The sequence below is a fragment of the Phyllostomus hastatus genome, unplaced genomic scaffold (assembly GCF_019186645.2).
Source record: "Phyllostomus hastatus isolate PE091 unplaced genomic scaffold, TTU_PhHast_1.1 phas_contig_402, whole genome shotgun sequence".
Classification (NCBI taxonomy): domain Eukaryota; kingdom Metazoa; phylum Chordata; class Mammalia; order Chiroptera; family Phyllostomidae; genus Phyllostomus; species Phyllostomus hastatus.
The window spans coordinates 12627749-12646767 of NW_025333873.1; positions in this window are offsets into that span (position 1 = coordinate 12627749).

Genomic DNA, 19019 nt, shown 5'->3' on the forward strand with positions numbered 1-19019 from the left:
GGCAAGAACATGCAGTGCGGTAATGAATGTCTCTTCAGTGAATGGTATTGGGCAAACTGGGTGGGCTACTTTCTTTCATCCTATAAAAAAATCAACTGAAAATGGATTGAAGTCTTAAATGTAAGGCCTGAAAGCATAAAACTCCTAGAAGAAAACGTAGGAAGTCAAGTCTTTGACATCAGTCTTAGCAATATTTTTCTGGATATATCTCTCTGGAAAAGTGCAACAAAAGCAAAAATAAACAAATAGGACTACATCAAACTAAACATCAGTTGTGCAGTGAAGGAAATCATGAAAAGACCACCTACTGAATGAGAGAAGTTATTTGCAAATGACATATTCAATAAAGGGTCCATATCTAAAATATATGAAGCACTCTTACAACTCACATTAAAAAATCCAATTTAAAAATGGGCAGAGGACCTGAGTGGACAGTCCTCCAAAGATGACATACAGAAGGCCAACAGATATATTAAAAGATGCTCAGTGTCACTAATTATCAAGGAAATGCAAATCAAAATCACAGTAAGATACCACCTCACAGCTGTCAGAATGGCTCTCATCAAAAAGCCAACAAATAACAAATGTTGGCGAGGCTGTAGAAAAATGGGAATCCTTGTGCACTGTTGGTGGGATTGTAAAATGCTGCAGCCACTGTGGAAGACAATAAGGAGTTTTCTCAAAAAATTAAAAACACAACTATTATATTAGCTAGAAATTTCACTTCTGGACATTTACCCAAAGAAAACAAAAGCACTAATTTGAAAAGATACATGAACACCTACGGTCATTGCAGGACTGTTTACAATAGCCAAGGCACGGAAGCAGCCTAGGCAACCTAGGTCCCCATCAATAGATGGAATATTACTCGACCATAAAGGAGAATGCAGTCTTGCCATTCGTGACAACATGTATGCACATAGAGGATATTATGAAGTGAAATAAGTCAAAGGCAAATACTGCATGATTTCACTGACATGCGGAATCTAAAAATGCACAGAACAACTGAACAAACACAACAAAGCACAAAGAAAAAAGAGACTCAGATATGGAGAACAGCTGTGGCTGCTAGAATGTTGGGGCTGGGAGGAGGAGGGGCAAAGGTAAGGGGGCATGATGCGCAGCACAGGGAACACAGTCAACAATGCCATAATGACCTGGTGTGGTTGTGACAGTTGGTTACTGGATATATCGTGGTGGCCACATCATAAGTTACATAAATGTAGAATCACTGCGCTGTACACCGAAAGCTCATATGACATTGCGTGTCAACTATACTTTAACAAAGAGAGACTATGGGGAGCTGGGAGGGAAGAAGGGGAAAAGGAGGGGATCTGGAACCAGTCAGAAGCTGACGATGAAATGGCGAGGGGAGATCTCTTTATCTAAAATATGCCAGGATGCCCTGGCTGGAGTAGCTCAGTGGATTGAGCGCGGGCTGGGAACCAAAGCATCGCAGGTTCGATTCCCAGTCAGGGCACATGCCTGGGTTGCAGGCCATGGCCCCCAGCAACCGCACATTGATGTTTCTCTCTCTCTCTCTCTCTCCCTTCCTTCCCTCTCTATAAACAAATAAATAAAATCTTAAAAAACATTAAAATATGCCAGGATAAATAAAGGAAAGGAATAATAATTTAAGAAAGGATTTGATGCCAGTTTACCTCTAGTTTTCCTCTTACATGTGCCTGTAAAAACCGCAAGAAAATAATTCTGAAGTGCTTCTCGGTGACATAGTACCTACTTAGATGTTACTTTTTCCCTTAAACAAACTGTCAGAGAATCTGACTGAGCAAATGCGGACACGCAGAAAAAACCTCATTCTTCAAATAAATGGCATGTCCCGTGGGGCCATAGAACTTCGAAGCAATGAGTGGGTAAACGGAGTGTATCAGTGAGCTAGCTTAGGCTTTTCTCATGGAAGCATAATTGAGCCCCAACACAAGTGGATTTATGCTCGTCATCCATTTCCCTCTCCAGTGCGGTCCAGCCACAACAAAGTGCTGTTGAGAGGCTCTCTGAGCTGACATTAGAAGTTCCCTAGCGTCAGAAAGAAACATTTAGTTGCATCGTTAGAAACAATCCATCAGCAGTGAGATTCTCCATGAAGAAACACCTATCAAATTTAATCTAACCTTTTAATTGGAGTTCAGCCTCTCTGCACTCACACACCACAACAACGGGAGGTGAGAGGACGCCGTGCCAGAGATCCGAAGCATACGTATGAAAGGGCGTGTCTCAAGCATGTAGTTGATGCCCCTCATGAAACTGGGGTTGCACTTAGGCATTACGTAAAATGGATATAATTTAAATGCACATTAATTAACTTGCAAAACAATGATCATTTTAATTACCCCAATTGTCTCAGCTTTCTATAAAAATAAGCACTCACAGGAGTGGTTGTGCCCATGTTGTATTTCCCATGAATCAGTAGACGTGGCTAAATAGTCCTAATGATGGCAACAGGCATTGAAAGCGCGCCTTTACCATGATTACCCTACAGGACGCAAATGACAGAAAAGATTCGCAAACTTTGTTTCCTGCATCTGTTTGGTTTTATTTGTTCACGGTTTACCCTTTCTGCTGGATGCCTGTCATGTGTCATTTATTCTGCAGTATCTAATGGATCCTCTCTCTTGGGATGCTTTCTGCTCGAAGTAATAGACATCTGATTAAAATGAAGTAATAAAGAAATTAGTTTTCATTTTTATTTTTTGAGTTTAGAGAGAAGAAGGGAGTGGGGAGAGAGAAACATTGATTTGTTGTTCCACTTCTTGATACACTCATTGGTTGTGTCTTGTATTTGCCCCAACTGGGGATTGAACCTGCAACCTTGATGTACTGAGACAGTGCTCTAACCAACTGAACTGCTGGCCGGGGCAAAGTTAATTTTCTTGTACAATATGATCAATAGTGCAGGTCACTGTGGTAGGTCTTCCGCTGCCTTTCTTTCCGGTTTTATTGACTTTGCTCCCTCTCTGTATCGGCCTCTGCTCAGGACAGGGCCAGTGTGGCATCGTTATCCCTGAATGGTAATGATCTGAGGGATGAGACCGTGGTCTTCTAGGAAACAGGTCCTACTATAGAATTCTCCTTACATTCTAGTGACCACATCGGAACTCTGGCCATCCTCAATGAATCACCTCAAAAAGAAAACTGTAAACTTAATTTTCATCAATTAATTGGACTATAATTCTGGAGTGGTGAATTTGGGAGCTTTCCCTAGAATCACATGAGAAGTGTGGATAGCTGAATGGAGTGGTTCCTTAGGGGGCACACCTTTGTAGAAAAGTGCAGGAAGCAATGGGGAGCATAGCTCCTACTATCAGGAGGCGTGTAGTCTCTGACCCCTGTACCATGTTTGTCCCACTGTTCTCAACCCAACCATGGCGTGCAATAAATGTTGCATCACAGCACTTACAAACTTTTCTCATTGGTCAGTAACCCCATCTTTTCCTTCCCCTTACTGAATGCAGTAGGCTTCATTATGTGCAACCTCATACTTGCACTCAGCTACGTGCCAAGAGACCAAAATTTCATTGCATTACCCAGCATGCTTCCACTTTTTCTTCACCCCACATTCAATCAATTCATCAGTCATTAAATCATAACCACCTATTATCCTACGCCTATCTGGAATCTGTCTATCTCCCTTACCAAAAATTGTTTCTCTTGTTACTGCAATTGACTACTACATGATCAATAGAAATGTATGTGACTCCCTTTGATCTTTTAAATGAAAAGCAACAATACAGAGTAGCTGAACACAGGTGGAGGAGACAAAGTTGTGATGGATAGCAGGGTGGAAAGAACCTAGAGAAACTGAGGAATTAAAAGAAACAAAGCATTCTGGGAAAAGTGGCAAGTTAGCAAGTATTGGGGATACAAAGTAAATAATGCAATTTTTGCATTCATATTCGTAAGTATGCTGGGCACAACATAAATTGATAGCTTTCATATGCAAAATAAACAAGTGAAATATATAATGCAAGAAAAAACATTTTATAATAAAACAAAAAAGGTTGAAATGCTTAGGAGTGCATTTCATTGTAAACCTTTTACATAAGATCCTTTGGGTCTATCATCCTAAATAAATGGTGGCCATTCTTTCCTTTGGTTACTGCGATTGTCCTCTGAGCTGCGTTCTCAGCTGCAACCTCGTTCTCCACTCATTGTACTCCAAGGGGTGGCTCAGCCGGTGGCTGGCGGGGGCTGGCCTTTTGTTGTGTCCGGTGATCCCTCCGGCTCAGCCCTGACTCCATGCCAGCGAGTTGGCCTCACTTAGCAATTCAGGACGGTTCGTTTGATAGCTCGGAAAGGTCTGATCCCCTGGGGAAAAAAAATCACAAGCTCGGGAATTTTCTAATCTGGACTCTGTCACCGGCTCTCTGAGTAATCATTACATAAACCATTCTCATTTTTCTAACTCTTACGGAACCTGTATGTCTGAGAAATAGGCATTAAAGTCTTATTTCAGGTATAGATTCCATGATATGATGCACTGAGAAGTAAAGATTTTGGAAACTATGATTTGCTGAATAATTGCTTTTTTTTTAATACTTTTGTTTCAACCATAAAATGCTGAAAGCAGTGAATTAGTGAGCATTGAACAAGTATTTCGAAAAAGTACAGTTTTCTGTGAGCGTCTGATAACATTTTCATCAACTTATCAATTCAGGCCTACTTTTGCATCTTTTTGTGTTAGAGATACCTGAGCATAGTTTTGATTGGTTAGCAGAGCGTGAGGCCCCCAGCCCCGCTGCTTGCCCCAGACGGGCGGGGGCTCACCCAGCTCACCTGTGTTCTCCACGGGGCCCATCACGGCTTCCTGTGCTTCGAAACCTTAGACAGCAGGTCAGCACCGGGCTTTGGGGCCATTTTAAACACTGAGATCACAACAAAAAGCACGAAAATGGGGTAAAAGGGGGTACCAGGTAGATCACAACAAGGAATCCTGTTTACAGTGTGGAAGCTAAAAGGAGACCAATCATCACCCTGCCGGCATCCGCGGAGACGTGCATCGTGGCTGACTCAGCATTTTGGCCGTTCTGCGTATTTCTATGAACTGTGACAGTGTTCTGAGTATTAGCTCGGGGCTTACCAATTATAGCTTGTAGACTAATTTGCAAATAATGAGAACTCATAAATAATGAGAACGGACTCTACTTACAGGTCAGGGACAGGAAAAGTTGGCTCACCGGTACCAAGGACCGGGCCTGGGATTTTTGCTTTCTCTTGATTTCGACTCCTGTTTAGATCTAATGTCAAGTCTTCTTTCTTTTTTTTTAAAGATGTTATTTATTATTTATTTTTAGAGAGGGAAGGGAGGAAGAAAGAGAGAGAGAGAGAAACATCAGTGTGCGGTTGCTGGGGGCCGTGGCCTGCAACCCAGGCATGTGCCCTGACTGGGAATCGAACCTGCGATGCTTTGGTTTGCAGCCCGCGCTCAATCCACTGAGCTACGCCAGCCAGGAAGTCTTCTTTCTTTACTTGATGTTTTCCTCAAGGTTCTCCAAAGAAGCAGACCAACAGGATTTGCATATGTAAATTTGTATACGTATGCATGTTTATGTATGTAGGGAGATCCATTTATTACTGGAAACTGTCTTACGTAATTCTGGAGGCGGAGAAGCCCCAGGACCTGCAGGGGCTAAGCTAGTGGCCCAGAGATCTAGGAGAGAGAGAGTGAAATTCCAGTGCTCACGCTGGCAGGCTTGGGGCCCAACAGAAGCCGGTGTTTCGGCTGAAGCCCAGGCGGTGCCGGGGTTGGGGGGGTTGCCGGACGGGGGTCCCAGCTCCACAGTCAGGCGGCAGGGATTCCTTCCCCACCTCTCCTTGGAGGGTGAGTTGTTTTGTCCCACGCAGGTCTTCAACTAATTGGAGGGGGCTCCCACAGGAGGGAGGACCATCTGCTTGACTCGTTCTACCAATTCGGAAAAACACCCTCACCGATGTGCCCCAAATTACCTTTCACAAAATACCTGGGCACCCCATGGCCCCGTCAAGTTGCTATAGAAATTAACCATCACAAGTGTTATCACATATTTGTGTTATCCCTTTCTGAACACATATTTTATATATATATATATATATATATATATATATAATCACATATAGGCATATTATAAAATTTAACACACTGAATGTTTTGCCCAGAACCCCACGTGCTAATGCATCTTTTCCTTGGTTTCATCACACGCTTTAGATACAGGCTACAGCTTGGTGGTCTGCACTTCCAATCCATAATTGCAAGAGGCTCTGTCTCCTCATGCTCATATGACCTTAAGGGTCCAAAGGGCTAAAAAAGACAGTGACATTTTACTGAGTGCTCACTCTAAGACCTGTGCTCTTACAAACAGTGTCTCATGCCATCCTTTTACCCATGCTTTGAGTTGGGCATGATCAGTAGCACCCTTTGTAAGATGAGGATTTTGAGATATGGAGAAAATTGGTAACTAACCCCCAGATTTTCATCTTGGTAAGTACTCTACCGTGGGCTAAAACACGCCCATTCCAACTGCAAAGACTGTGCTCATAACTGCTCAGCCCTGCAGCCGCCAGACAGCCAGTCCTACTTTATCCTGGTCTTTTCCATGAGGAGAGGAAATTAAACAAATTGAAAATATTAATATTTGAAATACAGCAAAGGATTAGCTCGTGTATTTAGGAAGCCTGTAGAAGTACTTAGTTTTCTAGGGCAGGGGACTAATGGCTTACTTTTATCCAGCTGCTGTGGCAAATTTCAAGTGTCGTTTGGAAATGAAACAAAATTTTCAGTCCAGAAATTATTTTGTTCCCAATCTGATGCACTCTGGTGTGATTTTGGTGCCTTTCAGAGAGGAAAAATATGGTCTGTAGCTGCCACGCCAATTTAAGCCAAATTACTTCTACCCTTTTGCAGTTTTTCTGTGAAACTCTAATTTAGCTTGAGAAGTCAAGTTTCTTTAACTGAAATACTGTTTTATTTTTTTTTGTATTTTTTACACTGTGAACTACATTTAGTTTTCATTTTAAATATATGCAGTAGAGACATTTTATTCTTCTGCAAGTCATAAATGACTAAAATTATAATTCTAAAATAATATAGAGAAATACATCAACCAAGCAATGTACCATGAGAAAATTAATGGACTGAAGAACCTAAAATGTAAGCTATTTCTTTAAGTTATCTGTCACTCCAAAGGAGGGGCGGTGAGCGCTGCCCTGAGGTCAAATGGGCAGAAAATGAATAAATCACAATATTGCGAGATGGAGAGTCATTGTGAAGAGTGGCACGGTTGTCCGCAGTTTTCGGTTACTTATGCGTAAATATTCATACTTCCTTGTTATGACTCTAAGACCCTTAGTGATGCGACCTCCTACCTATTCCTATCCAGTCTCACCTACAGCTCGACTGCCACACACACTCTCGCCCAGTGTAGTGAATATTGTCTGGACCCCTACAATGACCTTATTTTTTGTGTCTTGGGTAATCATGTTTTTTATTTTATGTTTTCCCAAACAGCTTTTATGACAGCCTACTCTAAGTCGGATACACCATTCCCTTTGAATGATGTACAAGTTCATTAAAATGTTGGTCTCCTAAATAGGAATCCTGAAAAATTAGAGAAATTATTCTTCCAGAAATTTACCCTTGAACATCTTATTTCCATCTCTGAGAAGTAACACAGAAATGTCCCACTCAGGAATGTGATTTTGTTTCCATCTCTCTATGAGTCACTCACTGCCTGATGAGAGGTGACTGTCCTCACTGAGTGGCCCAGACCTTGGAGTGGTTACTTGTTTTGTCTTAGAACCTCGTGCTTTCTTCTTTTATCTTAGAGTGTAGATTTTTCCCAGATTATTATTGTTGTCTTCAATGTATTCATTTATTCAACGGCTACTTCCTGAGAGACTTCTATGCGCACACATTGTTCTAGGTGCTAAGGGCACAGGCGTGAACCAGGCCAACAAAACCCCTGGCCCGCAGGGATTTCGCATTGGACTGATTGCAGTGCACACCAGTGCAGGCCAATGTCAATGTCAGCTGAGAAGTTCAAAAGAGAAGAGAGCGGTGACTATGGGAACCAAAAGATCAGAGTGCCCCTTGGGCTGAGGAAATTTCTAGAACCAGCAACTAGAAAAATGACCGAGTCTCTTTATTTTTTTTCTTTTGTTCTTCTGTCCTCTAAGAGTTTGATTTATATTTTTATATCATCTTTCTCTGAAGACTGGATTCGTTGTGCCCTGTAGATGGCTACTCATATGATCCAGAAATAATCACTTCTTAGTTCCCCATCCAAGGGAAGGTCTCTGATTACACTACTTTGGTCAGCTCTTGACTAGTGTGGTTCAGCAGCTGTGACTCGGGCTGAGACCATGAATACTTCTGCAACATGGTGACTGCCACTGTAATCCCATGAATGGAAGATTTTTTTTTTTAAATAGTGAAATTGCAGAGAGCTCTGAAATCTCTTTTTTTTTTTAAAAAAAAAAGCTGACTCTTTTTTTTAAAGATTTTATTTATTTATATTTAGAGAGGGAAGGGAGGGAGAAAGAGAGAGAGAAACATCAATGTGTGGTTGCTGGGGGTCATGGCCTGCAACCCAGGCATGTGCCCTGACTGGGAATCAAACCTCCGACACTTTGGTTTGCAGCCCACGCTCAATCCACTGAGCTACGCCAGCCAGGGCTGAAATCTCTTGATTGACCTCGTAATATCCTTATGGGCACAGGTTTTATGTCTATTCTGGCTCCCTCTGTGCCTGATTACCAGGTAAAAACAACTTCCCTTTGGGATATGAACTCTTACATGCACACACTTACCTACTAATATTTTTAAAATTTGATGGCAGTATAAGTGATTCTGTTTTTAGTTGGGAAATGATTCTGTAAGACTTAAGGCAATGAAAGAGGTAACAGAAGGATGAGTTGGTTTAACAATAAGAAAGTATTTTGAATATGCGTTTATAAATAATATAAAAAAATAAAAAGTGAGAGATGTGTCCAAATGTCTTAACTATATCTAGCTACTTTAAGATGTCATTTATCTATAAAACATTCATTATGTGATACATATTTATTTGATCCTTTCTATGTGAAGCGGTCCAGGTGCTGAGAACACATACTTTCCTGACTCCTGGGCAGTGTTTCTGGGAGGATCAGAAAAAAATAAAATAAAATAATAAAAGTAAGATATAAAGTACCAAAAAATGGTAGTGATAACTTTTACACAAGACAATGCTTTTAAAAGATGGTAGCAGTTTCTGAAGCAGAGCTGTGTCTGGGGGGATGTGCCGGGCTGTCTGGGAGGTAGCTCACGAGGTCCGGGGCAGCCCCGGCTGGTCAGTCATCTGGTCCGGTCCAAGAGGACGACAAGATGGACGTGATTTTTCCTGCCGCATGTGTTCTGTTTACAGTACGTTTATCATGTAGAGCCTGACCCATGCTTCATATCACATGGCTCGCAGGTTGTCCCTGCGTGGTTAATACCTACAGGTCGCCATCAGTTCTTTCCTAGGGAGAACCTGGGAGACAGCAGCCTAAGCTTTGGGAGTCTGCCCACCTGTAGGAAGAGGCAGGAGGAACCCACTAGGTGTTCACTGGTAATTTTAAGTCAATGCATTTGTGTTTCCTTTCTTGCTCACTGAGTGTGTTACTCTTATAAGGAACAGCAGTTGCTCTAACCTTGTAGTTCGTAGCCTCATCCAGGAACACCTGGACTGTTTTTGCTAAAAAATATAGTTTATCACTACTGAAGTTATTTTTCACCTCAGAATCTAATATTTTAATCAAATAAAATTAAACAGTTGGATTAAATACCACAGTTTGCATAGCTTGATCTCCTAGACTTGAAAGGCTGTGAAATTGCTTAAAATCTGGGTGCCATTGCTAATTCCTTACAATATATTGCAAGTAGTATTTCTTGGATAGAATTTCAGCAAATTAATAATACAAAGTAGGTGACTGATTTTCACTTTGCCAACTTCTCCATTCATCTTATACCCCAGCTACTTCACACTGACTAATCACTGCTACACCCATGCTACAGTCATACCTTGTTGAACTCCTGCCCTGACTCCCTCCCATTACGGTTCCATTCTTTACCTCGTTATCTAAAACACCCCTCTAGCCATAGTTCCTGATACAGGTGGGCAGTGGAGAAGTGTTAGTTAAGTAAATGAATTGGGTTTACAGCACTGTGGTAGGAAGAATAATGGTCTTCATCCCAAGATATCCTCATCTGAATCCCCAGAATGTACCTGGCATTACGTAGCAAGAGAGAAATAATGTTTCAGGGGGGGTGAATCAGCCAACCTTGAGAGGGGGGACTGTCCTAACTCCAATGTCACCTCAAGGGTCTTTGTACGTGACAGAGGGAGGGAAGAGTCCATTCCAGGATGATGCAGCATGAGAATGGTGTGACTGGCTGTGGCCCACTTTGAAAATGGAAGGGAAAATGCAGACAGACTCGAGAAGCTGGAAAAGGCAAGGAGACAGATTGCCCTGCAGAGCCTGCAGAGGAAATGCTGCCCTCCCAGCACCTCGAGGTTAGCCCAGCAAGGCCCGTTTCCTGCTTCTGATGCCCAGCCCTGACTAATACATTCATGTTCTGTGTTCCGGGTTGCAGTGGTTTGCTGCAGCAGCAGTAGGAAACTAGTCTAGACACCGTAATATACTTGCAGGGGTGTTGGTTTCTTTCTTCCCTTGTATGCAGATAGGTACGTCTTCTGTCTCTGATAATGATGTAGTCCAGTGCGGGGTCTTTCAATATCAGAAGAAGTAGTATGTAGTTGAAATACATTGAGTTTAGAAATTCGATGCCCTGGAGTCTTAGCCCAACAAAGGGCATAGGTGGCCTCGGCAAATCACTGAACTACCAAATGTTTTTGTTTAGTGTAGATAACAATATACGCCTCAAGCTACTCAAACAACTAGAACAGGAACAGAATTGCAGAAATGGAGATCACATGGAGGGTTATCAGCAGGGAATAAGAAACGTAATGGGTAGGTACAAAAGGGATGGGGGGAGGTTAAGAATAGTATAGGAAATGGAGAAGCCAAAGAACTTACATGCACGACCCATGGACATGAACTAACGGGGTGGGGGGGGGGAGTGCTGGAGGGGTGGTGGTGGTGAGGGCAGAACGGAATAAAGAGGAGAAAAAAATGGGACAACTTGCATAGCATAATTAGTAAAATATATTTAAAAATAAGTAATATACACTTCATAGGGGTATCGTGTAGATTAAAAATAATATATATAAATCATCTGTGCTGGGTCACTGTACCCAGCAGGAGTAAAATAAATGTACCACAGTGCAGGCTGTCCTTTTGTGTAGTGAATGCAGCGAGGCCTAAGCGGTCATGAATGGTGCGGGGTCCGATGAGGATTCTGGGGTACGTTAGAACTGACCTTGGCATTCACGAAGGGAAAGGTTTATACAGGTGAATACAGAAAAGAAGGAACTCAAAGCTGCGTTCAGGATAAGGCTGTACGGGAAACCGAGCGAAGCTGCAGACAGCGCCACCTGTCGGTTACAAGTGTAGGTCCTGGACCCGCATTGCTTTCCCTTGGCTTCTAGACCTTAGCGCTTGAGGGTCCCTGATCCGTTTATGCCACTGCTTACGTGGCTGTCAAAGGAAAGGTGTCTTTGGGAATTCATTGTGTGAGTATGCCTAAAGCACATGCAGCATTGATAGGTGCTCAATAAAATATCAGCCCCTGTCAGTATTATTTACTGCACGTACATGGGGATGTGCATGTGGGGATGGTGTACTAGGATGCTTTTCACTATTAAGCTAACTTGAGCGGAATCCTCTCCAAATTCCCAGAAAAATGTCTCTAGTGGAGGAATGTTATGGACTCTTAGGGGTGTGGGCCAGAGAGCTCAACTAGAATTGAAGTTCAATGAGGTTAGAAACTAATTTTGCTGTCACCAGTTGATCCCCAGACTTAGCCCAATGTTTGCTGCAGAGGGACTCTTTAAACATCTGGTGCTTACATGCGCCTGTCTAAAATCCAAACTAGAGCATGCAGTGGTTCGCCAGTCCTGTTGCAAAACACAGAAGCTGGAATTCAACCAGACTGAGTGAAATACTGAGGCTGGTTGAGTTGAGGCAGATGAGACCTAGCCTACATCACGCAGGGGTAGGGGACCGCACTGCTCCGTGGCCTGCCTGTGTGACTTCAGGTGACTTGTTCAAATATGTCTCAGACACTCCCTTTAGGGAATGAGAAATCTGCAAGTTCTGTTATGCTCTGTTCTGTTAATTTGTTTGATTTCATAAAGTGATAATGATAGCATTAACACAATCATCGACTATGTCCACTCCAGTTCAGATCATATCTCTGCATCCTATCGACACTTACATGATGAACCCGTCACACGGGCTGGGGGCATCACTACACATTGAACTTACAAGTATGGCCATGACACTGGTACTGATCCGTGTCCATGTCCCATGAGCCCCTTCCTCATTCCGCAGCCTTAGCAACGCCCGGGCGCTGCCGTCCATCAGCTAACGAGTACAAGGCGTTGTGAAGAGTATTGTGCAGAAAAATGAGATGTTTTGTTGAATCTCTCCCGTGGCTAATCTCTTCAGCGCTCTTCTTATTTAAATAGAATTATCTTGTTTCTCACGGTGGCATTTTCCAGATAGACTCTCTGTCATTTGGCACCACACAGAGCATTATAGCACCATTAATATATCATTTTTTTTCATGGGCAAGAATACAGAATCAAGGTGTATGGCGAGGAAATATAAATCTTTCTTCCGATGGGTGAGTAAGAATTAAAGAAAGAGTAATGATTCTGTAGGATTGTAGAATAAGAAAAATGAGGTAGGATATTTAAGCAGTGTTGATTAGAAAGTAGAGAACAATCATTTGCCGCAGTAACTGATTTATGGTCCCCGCCTCCTGCATGCATGGGGGTTATTTGCTCCAGAAGGAAACTGTAGACAAATTCATAATTTATACCGTTTATAAATATGCACCTGATGAAGTAGCTCGTAGTAACAGGGAGACACCAAGAACAAGGATGCTAATGCTTTCTCTGCTGGCTTCAGGATGTTGATGGTACCATTTTTAAATCCCATTAGTGATGTTAATGCTTATCAGTAAGTCTTTTCTGTGACAATAGCTGTCTGAGACACCACAGGTATGTGAGAAGAGTTAGGGAAAGGATTGGAGGAAGGCACTGTCAAGTGTCCAGCAGTGAATTCATTCCCTGAATTCCGTCAACGTCACTTTTTGCATCCAGAAAACGTCCTAGCGCAGCTTTGGTTGCGTCTGACAGTTGGGATATGCTGTGTTTGTGTTTCTTGAGCTAAAAACTATTTCCTAATGTTCCCTTTGATCTGCCTTTATGCGCTTCTTTACACATTTAAATAGATGTAGATTATTAGATTAACAGATTGTTGTGAAGTGTGTTGCTTAATTTCCAAATGTTTGGGAGGTTTCCCAGAATTATTTCTGTTATTAATTTGGTATTTAATTCTGTTGTGGCTTTCTTTGACACATAGTTTATTTAGAAGGGTATTATTTAATTTTTAAGAGTTTGGATATTTTCCTGTTATCTTCCTATTATTGACTTCTAGTTGAATAATGTCATGGACAGGAAAAAAACATTGTATGAGTGTGAATCAATTTCTCCAAAAATTTTAAATTAATTTAGGAAAATTGACATCTTTTTTACATTGAATGTTTTTCCTATTTAAGAACATAAATCTTAACATTTGTCCAAGACTACTATTTCTTCTCAGTAGTGCTTTCTAGGTTTTTATTTAGCCTAAGGCTATTTCTGGTTATATAAATATTTATGTATTTTATTTACTTTCATCTATCAAAAATGAGTTATTTTCATCAATTGTTTTCTAACTGGTTTTTAATGTCTACTAAAAAGATACTAATTTTAATGTTAATCATATATCCTACCGATTTACTAGCACTCCTTATCATTTGCCATAGATTTTCCAATTATTCTCAGTTTTACTTCTGCATATATACACTGTTATCACTTAGAAATAGAAATGACTGTACTTCCTTCTCTCCATTTCTTGTAACTCCTTGCTCTCATCACATCATATAGGCTAACATCGCTCCCACAGTGTTAAATAGTTGTGGAGATGGTGTGCATCCTTGCGCACCATGAAATGGACCATCCATGAAACCTGGTCCATATTTCCAACAAAGGACCACGAGCAAACAAGTCGTGAGAAGGCTGCTGGTGTTTCACAGTCAAATCAGAACTAGTTCTTGGTGGAGGGTTCTCTCTCTCTGTCTCTCTTTCTCATCCTTAGCATTCGATTTGGCCAAGTAACTGCAAAACAAATTAAAAAATTTACCCAAACATGTAACCCTTATAATAGTGTCCTGTCTCTGATAACAGGGACTTTTAAAAAGAGAGATTGTACTAGAATGGAGATTTTTGCCTAATGTCTCAGTGTGTAACAATCACTCCTCAGTATATTCCCTTACGTTGCTTTCTACTTTGGAGCATGTCTTTTACTTTTGAGCACTTTCAGCAATTCCCCTTGCCCTCATCAGTGTTCCCACCCTTCTTCCCATTTTGCACTTCTCTGCAGGGTTTAGCCAAGGGCCGTGTGCAACTGCACCAGCCTAAGCCTCGCGGAGACTTGGGCCTTTCTGCCAAGGCAGCTCATTGCTCATCGTGGCCGATAGCTGCTGGTATGCATTTTTGTTCCCCGCTCTCCCTCAGAGATTGGTTGCTCATCTTGTGAATTCTTAGAGGAAAATGTTATAGAAAACATTTTTCACCATTTTCAGCTGCAGATATGATTCAACTTGATAATACCAGTTTTGCTTCCATATTTGTATGGAGTGTGTCTCCTTTGTGGTTTAATTTGTGCTCCTAAAAAATAGAAATTTTTCCCATTGCCTGTTAAGAGATGAAAGCAATGAAAGGTCTACTGGGGTTCTCAAGTCAGGAACGTCTTGTTCGTATTTTTGTTCTGAGGATGTAGCACATTTATGACTTAAAAAGTACTTAAGAATGTCTGGAAATATCGCTGCCATATATGGCCAATGACCCATTGTGGAGATAATTGTATACCAATATGGGACAGAAGAAGCATGAAATTTTAAAAGTGTTTTATTCGTTGATTTTAGAGAGAGAGAGGACACGACTTGTTGTTCCACTTACTTATGCATCCATTGTTTGATTCTTGTATGTGCCCTGAGCAGGGATCAAACCTGCAACCTTGGCGCACTGGGACAATGCTCTAACCAAACGAGCTACCCAGCCAGGGCCTAACCATGGATATTTTTCGGGATCAAAATATGGGTAGGACTTGAGAAGTCACAAATACTATAGGGTTTCCTTTGTTAGTTGTACTATGGAGTTATTTTATGAAGTGGAAAAATCAATCTAACTAGGTGAGTAGCACACTAATAAAACAAAGTCCACAGGGAGCTGGGGTGGGGTAGGTGGGGCAGGGGAGAGCAAAGGGGGAAAAAGTGGGACAACGATAACTGAACAATAGTAAAAAATGAAAACAATTAGTGATTAAAAAAAAAGAACAGTGCATGAGAAGCCAACATCCAAAGAGCTAATAAATCACAAATTGAGTTAAGCTGAATTTTCTAATGCTTTAATGGTGAAATGATACTCTAGCAAATCAAATCATATCTTATTAATAAGACAGTTTCATTAAATCTGAAAAATTTATAATGAATCATTTATGACTTTTGAAAAATTATATTTTGGATATCTCCAGATGAAAATACTTTATCTAAAATATAGATAACTTAGAAAAATAAATTTGAATTAAACTTTGATCTGAAGTCAGCTAATAATTTAAATATGCTTTTCAAAAATAATTTTTGTAATAACTCAAATTACAATAAAGTATATATATGTCAATGTGAATTAAGACATCGGCTACATTTTACTTCAAAGATGAATTGAATTTTCTATGATTTACAGTACTTTTTTCTACCTGTTTTTAGATTATTGAAAATCATAGGATGTTTTTATTAAACACTAATTTTTCCAGAATAATTTATTTATATATATTATTTGTATATGTTTATATAGAGAATATATGTATATATGTGTATATGTATTAGAAAGCAGACTTATAAGAAGATATTAATAAGTCCATTTGAAATATAGACAATAAAATTGGCTTCATTTTCCTAGATTAGGGAGCTGATATACTGCTGAGGTGGCATTGAAAACAGATTTTATCCCTCTCTGTTGCTACTTGATGTTTACAAAACTTAATATTAATAAGGGCTAGCACTTATACTCATGCAGGAATCTGTAGTGTGTGAAGAAGGTGAGAAACATATAAACTGAATTAAAATGACTCCCGGGCTTTTTATTTCCCAAAATCCTGCAGTACCTAGAACACTGACATAAAATCAGTTTTTGTCAACATGCATTTCCTTATAGTAAGTAATGATGATGGTGGATCATTTTCTAATCACAAATCACCTGACATCTAACAGAGTCTGAAAAGTAAAACTACTGGCTTGTACTGATTTATTTATTTTTAGAGAGAGGGAAGGGAGGGAGAAAGAATAGGAAAGAAACCTGAAGTGAGAGAGAAACACTGATAGGCTGCCTCTGATACATGCCCCGACTGGGAACCAAACCCGCAACCCAGGTATGTGCCCTGACCAGGAATCAAACGGAATTGAATCAGCCGTCTTTCACAGTGGGAGCGATGCCCAGGGGAGCCCCACCAGTCAGGGCAAATCTACGTGCTTTTAAATGTGAAAAGAAAAAAGAAAAAACCATAGTAAGGTCCACATACAACATTAGAAGTTACGAACATGAGGTATGGTCAACTTTCATTAATAAGTTGTTCATAAATTCTTCACGATATGATAAAAGATATAAGGAGAGGCAACAGTACGTGTATAAAAGACACCCATAAAGGCTTGCTGTTTCAACCTTAGTCCCTTTTGAGTAGTAAATGACAATAACCGACCTCCTACTTAGAAACAGGAGTTAGTTAACTGTCTCATTACTTTCAAGTATCCAAATTATTCCATCAATTTATCTCTTAGAGTGCATTCCAATATACCTACTATAAGGTTTAATTATTTTTTTACCTCAAAAACATTATCCCCCAGTATCAATGTCTCTTAATACCCAAGTCATTCTCTCTAGGTCCTCGAGAACCTGACTTCTCAAAGCAACCATCCACATTAATCAGCCCCAAGTTACTCAATGCATATCCACTTCTCAGCCAATTGCAATGTGAAATCCGTGTTCACTATTTTCTCAAAGTTGCCAGTGATTCACTTATTTACTTCACTTGACCATGTTTTCCCCAGCCCTCAAGTCCCCTTCCTTTTTCCCCATGCACTATGTGATTTCATCTGTAAGTATGTTTGTATGTATATCTAAAGGCTATCAACTCTTTTATTAAATATAACCACGAGGTCATTTTATTGCTAAACAAAATATTCCTTAACATCATCAAGTAATCCAACCAGTCATTCTTCATTTCCCCAGTTGCACTTTATTTTTGAATAGTTTCTGTTCAAATCAGGGCCCAAACAAGGTCGCCATATAAAAATTGGTTGGTATGATTCTTGCAGGTCCTTTAATCTAAACCTGTGATTCTCGCACTTTTTAAAAAGATTTTATTTATTTATTTTTAGAGAGGAAAAGGAGGGAGAGAGAGAGAGAGAAACATCAATGTGCGGTTGCTGGGGGCCGTGGCCTGCAACCCAGGCATGTGCCCTGGCTGGGAATCGAACCTGCGACGCTTTGGTTTGCAGCCTGCGCTCAATCCACTGAGCTACGCCAGCCAGGGCTCTGTGCGGCTCATCTTATTCCATGTCACAAATAGTCCATTAACATAGCAATTGCTTTTTAGTTTTTCTTGCTGTCACGCAGGGCAGTGGATTTAATCTGTTCACGTCATGCTGGCTGCTGGGGGGAAATGGCCAGGGGCTTGCTCAGCCCTGGGACCAGCGCCTCAGCTACCAGGGTTCAGGTGGCCGGGGGGGCTGGCTGAGAGCGCTAGGTCGGAGTCACGTCTGGATCTTCGGTTCCCCTCTGTGTGATCTGGAGGTCTCTTCCTCTTTCCATGGGCTCTATTTTCTCTTCACGTGGTCTCATCTAGCGTTCTGACATGAGAGTTTAGAATTCCTAAGTGTTCAGAAATGGGACCTTTAAGAAGTCTTACCTGATTATAGCTTAGGCAAGGGTCGGCACAGAGATATTTTTGCCACATTGCATTCTTAAATGGTCTTAGTTCGGCTGCTCTAGCAAAATGCCATAGACTAGCTGGTCTATCAATAGCAGAAACTTATTTCTCCTGGTGCTTGAGGCTGGAAGGCTGCAATCAGGGTGCCAGCACGGTGGGGCTCTGGTGAGGACCCTTCAGTGAGGACCCTGTTCTCAGCTGCAGAGGCTCGTCCTCCACTGGGCCCTCACGTGGCGAAAGGGCAAAGAGCTCTCCAGGGTCTGTTTCATAAGGGCACTAATCCCTCTCGCGAGGGCTCCACCCTCACGACCTAATTACCTCCCAAAGTGCCTAGATGCTAATACCACCACATTGGGGGCTAAGATTTCAACACCTGAATGTGGGGAGGGGAACAAATATCCAGTCTATCGCAGTAAGTCATGAGTCAAGGCTGGATTCCATAGGTAAGGACGACAAAAAGGCCCAAAGAAAGGTTCATTCAGTTTTCCCAAAGAAACTGACTCCCGCAGTGGCATAGTGAAAATTAACAGCGGAAAAGGATTTTGAAAGGAAATTCCTGGTGTCACGTCATTCCACTCACACACACTTCAGTAGGTCTCTATAAAAGACATGGACTTCTAACAACACAATACCATTAGCACACCCAACACATACTATTATAAATAATGTGTTCTTTCCTGATTGGCTTTAAACATATCTTTTTAAAAAATGGCTTTTGTTAGTTTGAATCGGTAAAAGACTACTTGGACTAAAGTTCCTTTAAAATGAAGAAAATGAGAAAGTGTCCTCAAAGCTGAACTTAAAAATCATGGAGAGATGAGCATTGATTTAAGTCAGAAGATGGCCGTAGA